The 7,952-nt window shown below is 58.5% G+C and overlaps 1 long non-coding RNA gene across 1 annotated transcript; it reads right to left on the bottom strand.

Annotated features, from left to right (window-relative positions):
- Positions 1 to 2,174: 2,174 nt before the first annotated feature.
- On the bottom strand, positions 2,175 to 2,868 carry LOC110594870. Its single transcript, XR_002481500.1, has 3 exons — positions 2,843 to 2,868; positions 2,692 to 2,745; positions 2,175 to 2,441 (listed from the first exon to the last, which is right to left on the bottom strand). It is a non-coding gene; the product is annotated as an uncharacterized LOC110594870 (long non-coding RNA).
- Between the last annotated feature and the right edge of the window lie 5,084 nt (positions 2,869 to 7,952).

Raw genomic sequence — 7,952 nt, 5'->3', positions numbered from 1 at the left:
GGTCAAGGCTGCAGTGGCCAGGAGCGGCCACTGCACTCCAGTCTGAGTGACAGAGTGAGACTCCAACTCAAAAAAAAAGACCTTGTCTCTACAATAAATCAAAAAATTAACCGGGTGGTGGCGCGTGCCTGTAGTTCCAGCTACTTGGAAGGTTGAGGCAGAAGGATCACATGAGCCCAGCAGGTCAAGGCTGTGAACATGCCACTGCTCTGCCCTCCAGCCTGGGTGACAGAATGAGACTCTGACTGAAAAAAAACAAAAACAAAACAAGACAAAAAAACTTCACCAGGTTGCAAGAAAAGGTATGAGTTTGGAAGGGCTCAGCTCAAAAGGTAGAAGTGGTTCAGAGAGACTGATCCTGGGACAGGCCAGGCTCTGAGTCAAAGTCCAGAACGGTGGGTCAGTTCCCCGTTGTACAACTTCTATTCTGGACCCTGCCTGGGAGAGCAATTTGCTTCTGCATATCGTGTGTGAGTAAATCTGTAATCATGAGATGAAGAAATTAACCTGGCCAGTAGCACTGACAGATACGAGAGTAGTAACTGGCTTTTTTTTCCTTTTTTTTAAGTTGGGGTCTCACTCTGTTGCCCAGGCTGGAGTGCAGTGACACAATTATGGCTCACCACAGCCTCAACCTCCTGGGCTCAACCAATCCAAAGTGTGGGAATTTCAGGCATGAGCCTCCATTCCCGGCCATTACTGGCTTTTGAAGAAAGGGTTCAGTAATCCAAGATATTAAGTGTCTGGTTTATTCATTTCCAAGAGTCCCTTAAGTGCTTGGGAAGATGCTGGTTGTTGGATTTGTGTCCCTGCTTCCTTAAGATAATCAAGTCAATTGTGTTTGCAATTGTCATCTGAGATGTCTAAGGGAATTTAGGTAATCAGGTTTGTAAAGCATGCTGGATATTTAGGGAGCAGCTGAGTTGTGATATTTATTAATTTTTTCTTTCTTTTTTTTTTTTGAGTCGGAACCTCACTCTGTTGCCCAGGCTGGAATGCAGTGGCACACTCATGGCCACCACAGCCTCGACCTGCTTGGCTCAGGCAATCCTTCTGCCTCAGCCTTCCAAGTAGCTGAGACTACAGGCACACACCACCATGGCTGGCTAATTTTTTTTTTTTTTTGAGTTGGAGTCTCACTTTGTCGCCCAGACTGGAGTGCAGTGGCCACTCTCAGCCACCGCAGCCTCAACCTGCTGGGCTCCGGCGATCCTTCCGCCTCAGCCTTCCGAGTAACCGGAATTACAGGCGCGCGCTATCACGCCCGGCTAATTTTTTATTTATTGTAGAGATGAGGTCTCACCAAGTTGCCCGGGCAGGTCTCGAACCCACGGGCTCAGGCAGTCCACTCACCTCAGGCTCCCAAGGCGCAGGATTACAGGCTGAGCCACCAAGCCCTGCCCTAATTTTTTGATGTATCATAGAGACAAGGTCTTACCAAGTTGCCCAGGCTGGTCTTGAACCCCTGGGCTCAAGCAATACTTTTGCCTCTGCCTCCCAAAGTGCTGGAATTGCAGGCGTGAGCCACCGTGCCTGGCTGAGCTGTGAAATTTATAATCCAACTGAGCGTTCATAAAAGAACATGAAAGTGAGTTTTGTTTTGTTTTGTTTGAGTTGGAGTCTCACTCTGTCGCCCAGACTGGAGTGCAGTGGCACGCTCCTGGCCACCGCAGCCTCAACCTACTGGGCTCTGGCGATCCTTCCACCTCAGCCTTCCAAGTAGCCAGAACTACAGGCGCGCGCTACCACGCCTGGCTAATTTTTTATTTATTGTAGAGACGAGGTCTCGCCACGTTGCCTGGGTGGGTCTTGAACCCGCGAACTCAGGCAATCCACTCACCCCAGCCTCCCAGAATGCTGGGATTACAGGCTGAGCCACCAAGCCCGGCCAAAAGTGAGTTTTATATCCAAATTATTAGTCAACACGATGCTAGCTGGAAGGCAACTGTAAGGAAAAGATTTTTGTTTAATACCTTTAATAAATCAATTATACATTAAAACACAAATCATGCCGTGTTGTTTTCCATGCATATGTCCTAATTTGCATGTGGTCCCCTGCTAGGTGGCAACCAAGTGATGCCCCCTCCCTGAGGGTGGGCGTTGAGTCTCTTTTGCCCACAGGGTCTCTCCCGTTTGGAACATGGTCCCTGGCACATAGGCACACTGGTGTTTGTTGAGTGATAAGTGAGGTGCTGGGTGGTGTCTGCAGGCCCATGCCACCCCCACCCATCAGCAGCCCCCTGCACGGAACACAGAAGCAAACGGGAGCATATTGCCTTTATTCATGCGTCTAGCCCAGAGGAGACCCCAGGCTAGGCAGCAGCAAAACAAGCCCGAGGCTTGCACCTTCCTTGTCCCGTGGGGCAGGCTGTGACTCAGAGGCCCCCAGGACAGGCAGGGGACAGGCTCCAGTGCTCAGCATTTTCCAAGAGGGCAGTGGCCTGGGAAGAGGCAGAACAGGGACTAGGGTGAGACAGGGCCCTGGTGAGGTCTCCTGGTGAGGTCCTGGCCTCCTGGGGACCTGAGTCCTCTCCCTTGCCTGACCTCTGAGGTCAGTCACTCAGCAGTCACCTACAGGCGGCTGAGAGCCAGCTATCCCTCCCAGGAGCTAAGGCAGCCCCCAGTACAACTGGAGTGGAGACAGGGTTGGCCCTCAGGATGGGGCACGTGGCCACCGTGCCTCCTTCTCACCTCGGTAGCCATCTCCCAGTTGGCCGTTGCTGCTTCTCTTCACCTCAGGGCCCCCTAAGGCACAGACAGACAGAACAGGGGCACCCGGATCACCAGAGGACTTCTCCTGTCCACCCTGACTTCAGCCAGGCTCAGGGAGACCCCCACTCACCGAAGGGCCCAGGGCCCAGCTCTGGCCTCAGCTGCCCATAGAGCCCTGGGGAGTGGGAAGGCATGTGGGGAAACTGTTCCGGCTTCCATCACCTCCCTTGTTCCTGGCTCCACTGGCCTCTTCTGCAGCCCTACCCTGTCCCTCCTGGCCCTTCCCACTCATTCCATCCCCTGGGCCACGAGTGCCACCTACTCTGTTCCCACAGAGCCCAGGGTCCAGCTCCCTGAAGGTACCCCGCCCCCACCTGCTCATCCACATTCCCCTCACCTGGCTGGCTCCCAACCTCTGCGTATTCGCCTTCAGCCCCATATCCGAGCTTCAGGTTGGCTCCCCAGGACTGGAGGGCAGGCCAGGGAGAACCCCGCAGCACTGCGGCCTGGTCTGCAGAAGGAGAGCTGGTATGGGCACCCCTGCCTGCTGGGGCTGGGCATCAGAGGCCCTCGTCCTCCCGAACCACAGCCCCTCCCCACCCCGCCTGGTCCCCTGGACCCTCAGACTTCTCTGTTTCTGAATGCTTGTCTCTTACCGTGTCCTTCAGGGGCAGGAGCCACTTTGGGGAGTGCCAGAACTCTGGCCCCATACCCTGCAAAAATTCCAGTTATTCCTGCCCAGCACCTGGGGATGTCCCTTCTCCTCCCTGGCTGCACTTTGTCCCCTGGGTCAAAGGACTCACCATTCCTAAAGCCAGTGGCCCCAGGGAACCCTGAAGAAGGATGAGGACATCAGCAACAGGGACAGCCCTTGCCCAGTACCCCACCCCTGCCCAGCGCCCCAGGCACCTGGCTGAGGGTGGGCCTCGGGGAAGACCCTGGTTCCCAGAACGCCATTGCCATTCCTGTAACCAAAACCTGCCAGAGAGAGATTAGAAAGGAGCCAAGGGGCGGAGCTGGGGCTGGTGGGGCAGGGATGAGGAGGGGCAGGGCCAACTCTGGCAGGGCCAGGTCACGAGCTCATAGAGATACAGGAGATGCAGACAGACTCAGAGTGTCCCAGAGGTGACCTAGAGGACCTTGCACTGTCTGTTCCATCTGTCTGGAGTATGCTCCTCCCACCCTCAGCCAACTCCTGTGTAGCCTTCTTGTCACAGCTTCCAGGAAACCTTCCCTGACTTTCCTTCAGGGCAACTTCCTCACCTGCTCTTTCCTTCCCACCTGGCTTCAGTCTCACCCTCTACCCTCACCTGAGACAGAATCGCACCTGGGTCCAGCCACCATCACCGCCCAGTGCACAGCAAATATGTGCTAGGTGGGTAAGGAAGGAGACAGAGACACAAGAGACAGAGAGGGGCTCGCCATAGGGCCCAGGAAGACTCACCAACTTTCTGTGGCTTGAGGCCACCACCAAAGGCTGGGGGAAAGGACACTGTGGGTCAGAGATGGGAGGTCACAGCCCCCACTTCCCACCTCCCATCAGCTGGGCTGGCAGAGAGAAGAGGAAGGGGGGCGGGGAGGAGAGAGGAGAACAGGGAGGGGAGGGGAAGGAACTCCAGGAAGGGTCTTCTCACCCAGCTCTGCTTCTGGTCCATAGCCATTTAGAGGCTGGTATCCTGTGAGGAGTGTGGAGGTCAGTGAGGACGGGCCAGACTTCCCTGACTCCTCGGGGGCCTAGTATGGACCTTATGGACTCTAAGGGGGAAGAAGGGACTCTCCCTATCCACAGGGAACGGAACCAGAAGAAATGAGCTTAGAAAGCTGCAAGAGAAGGCTGGGTGAGGGGGCTCATGCCTATAATCCCAGCATTTAGGGAGGCCAAGGCAAGAGGACTGCTTGAGCCCAGGAGTTCAAGACCAGCCTGGACAACATAGTGAAACCCTGTCTCTACAAAAAATCAAAATATTAGTCAAGCACAATGGCATGTGCCTGTAGTCCCAGCTGCTCAGAAGACTAAGGCAGGAGGATCGCCTGAACCCAGGAGGTCGAAGCTGTGGTGAGCTGTGGTCATGACACGACACTCCGGCTTGGGCAGCAGATTGAGACCCTGACTCAAAAAAAGAAAGAGCAGCAAGAGAGACTGAAGGTAGACTTGAGGAGGGAATTCCTGGTCTTAGGGTGCCTGAACAGGAGAGAAGGAGGAAGAGCCATGACTGGTGTGGGGACAGGGGACAGGCCTAGTGGAGGGTTTGTCCCTCTGGGATTTGGGTCTGGGGCAGACAGATTCACACCTGCTTTCTGAGGTTTCAGTCCCCACTGGATGGCTGATATTGGTCCTACGAAGAAAGTCAGGGGTGGGGTTGAGTCCGGCACAGGACTTGGGATGGCTACAGCCAAGATGGGGCAGGGATGGAGGCCACTGCCATATTGGGGGTCACATGGGGTCGCAGAACCAGAATTCAGGCATCTCCTCAGCTGACCACTGTGACATAAGCCTCGGGTCAGCGGACTGCCCTCGCTAAGCCTCGGTGTCAGCAGACATGGTGGAGTAGGACGTGGTGGCTGGGCCCAGCCCCTCCTAGGACCAGTGCTTCCCAGTCCCCCCTGGGTACCCCCACTCCACTAACCTGGGAACCTGCCGTTCTGCACTGTGGCTGGAGGCTGGGATTTCAGGCCCCAGCCACTCCCTTTATCCGAAGGGACCCCAGGAGTGGGAGGCCCAGGGAGGAGCCGAGGAGCGGCCCCCTGACGGCAAGGCCCTAGGATGGGGGAGAAGGGAGGGAGTGAGGTCCAGGCCAGGCTCTGCCCTGCCGCCCAGGATGCCCGTGCCTGTGGCGGCTTTTGGGACAGGCCCAGCATCCAAGGGGCACACTGGCCAGGCTGGGACTCCCGCAGGGATGGGCTTCTGCTAGGGGTCCCCCAGCCCTCCGCCTTCCACATGTCCCTCCCTCTCCACGGTGTCCACCCCTCGTCCCAGAGGCCTCACCCTGTGGGGTCCCCAGCCCGTTTCCATTGCCATATCCTGGAGGGGAAAAACAGAGGTGTGAGAGGTAGTGCTGGGGGCAGGAAGGAGAGGCAAAAGGGATACAGGTGGAGATGGGGGTTCCCTCACCTGGCTTCTGAAGCTTCACACCCACTCCCAGGCCTGAGGGGGGACAAAGCGGCCAGCTCAGATCCCGCTGCCCCCCACTGGGAGTGAAGCCCCTGTCTGCTCATGAGCCTCCATCCCGCTTACCTGGTGGGAACCCGTTCCCTGGCAGGTATCCTGGGGGAAGAGCAGGGCTGACTGAGGAGGATGATGAGCAGGTCCCATCCCCTCCCTCCCAGGACCCCATCCTGACTCATGGTGTCAATCCCTCTCTCCTCTCCTCAGGTCCTAACCCCCTGCCCCTGACTGGGCTCCTCCCCTTGGGAAGGCCCCAGCTCCTGGGTTGTTCCTGGGTCCTGGGTCCTGGGCCCTGGGAGACAGGGTTGGCCTGGGAGGGGGCAAGGGTGGTCGTGGCGGGAGTAGGCAGTTTCTGGGGGCAGGGAGACTGGGAGGGGTGGAGAAAAGGGGTCTACCCGGCTTCTGAGGCGTCATGCCCTCTCCAGTGCCTGGAGAGAAGGGGACAGTGAGGGGTCGTGACGCCCTACCACAGGGCCTCTCCTCTAGCCTCCCTCATCTGCCCCCCACAGCCTCCCCCATCTGGGCCATGGCCAATGGGAGGTGCAGGGCCTGTGGGTGGCAGGGGGGAAGGCGAAGGGGCTGGACTCTGGTCCACCTCCCTCCCGGTGTGGGACCCTAAACTCCTGGCACCTGCCCTGCCTCATGCCACAGCCATTCAGTGGCCGATTCTACCCTCTCTCAGATGGGTGGGCACCCACGAGGGAACAGGGTCTGTGGGAGACCCACCTCTCTCCTCCTCTCCACACCCTTGGCATCTCCCAATTCTGCAGTACCTGCTCAGCAGCTATTCTGGCCTGGGGGGGGCCCATGGGGAAGGGGGGTGAGTGGAGGGTTTGAGACCCTGGCTAGGGCGAGGCAAAGGGCCTGTGGCCCCCGTCAGGGCCAAGGCAGAAAGCAGGGATTCCAGAGACCCCCTTCCCCCTCATTCTGGTCCCCACCTTCCCTGCGGGCCTCTGAGAGAGGAAGAGCAACCCAGACACCACCACTCACCTGGCTGGGCTCCAAGCCCGATCCTGATTCCGAATCCTGGGGGCAGATGGAGGTGGGGTGGGAGTGAGGGAGGGAGCTCAGGCTTGGGGGAGGCGGAGGGAGACAGGCCGGGGCAGGGCTCACCTGGCTTCAGGGGCTTCAGGCCCCCTCCATAGCCTGATGGAGAGATGGGGAACAGGTGAGGGACCCGGCTTAGCTCTGGGCCCCCCAGGTCCCCGGCCCAGCCCTACCTGGTCCAAAGCCGTTGTGAGCTATGAGGGCTGTGAAAGAAGAGGAGGGGGAGGGTGATGCAGTTGGGGGGGTCTAGGCCAGGAATGGGACCGCTTGGTCTCCCCCCACCTCTTCTTCCCATGGTCCTTGGTTCCCTGCACACTCCCTAGCTCGTGAGGCAGGGATCACGCCCCCTCTCCTCACGTAGGCCCAGCTCAGAACACCAGCCCATGGGGTGGGGACAGAGGAGGCCTGCGGGGCCGGACGCAGGGCTCCCTCACCTGGCCTCAGGCCTGCTCCTAGGCCTGGGGACAGACGAAGAGGCTGACAATGACTCCACCGGCACCCTCCCGACCTCAGCTCCCAGCCCTCTGTCCTCCTGGTCCCTGCCCCTCCCACCCCTTCTCTGCTTCCCATTCCTCAGGACCTAGGCGCAGCTGCCCTCACCTGGCCAGACTCCCAGTCCATTTCCATTTCCATTTCCATATCCTAGGGGTGGGAGGAGGGGACTAGGGACCGGGAAGGGGTGTGGGGGCTCCCCCTCCCCCATCCAGGACCATGGGAGATCCCACTTGTCTCCCCACACCCCACCCTCCAGGTCTCTGCCTCATCCCTTCCCCTCACCACCCCCCCCTCCCCTTTAAGAGACCTGGGCTCCCGCCCAAGGGTTCTCACCTGGCTGGGCTCCTGCCCCAGGGAAGGCCCCAGTTCCCAGCCCCTTGCCATATCCTGGAGAGAGTGGGGAGAGAGGGTGGCATGAGTGAGGGATGCCGATGGCTTGAGGGGTACATGGATAGACAGGCTGGGCCAGGGCAGGGCTCACCTGGCTTATGGGACTTCACGGCCCTCCCAAGACCTGCAGGAGATATGGGCG

This window comes from Carlito syrichta, unplaced genomic scaffold, assembly GCF_000164805.1.
Source record: "Carlito syrichta isolate Samal-C Ts95f unplaced genomic scaffold, Tarsius_syrichta-2.0.1 Scaffold153564, whole genome shotgun sequence".
NCBI classification, from domain to species: domain Eukaryota; kingdom Metazoa; phylum Chordata; class Mammalia; order Primates; family Tarsiidae; genus Carlito; species Carlito syrichta.
This window is presented reverse-complemented; position numbering and strand designations above follow the sequence as displayed.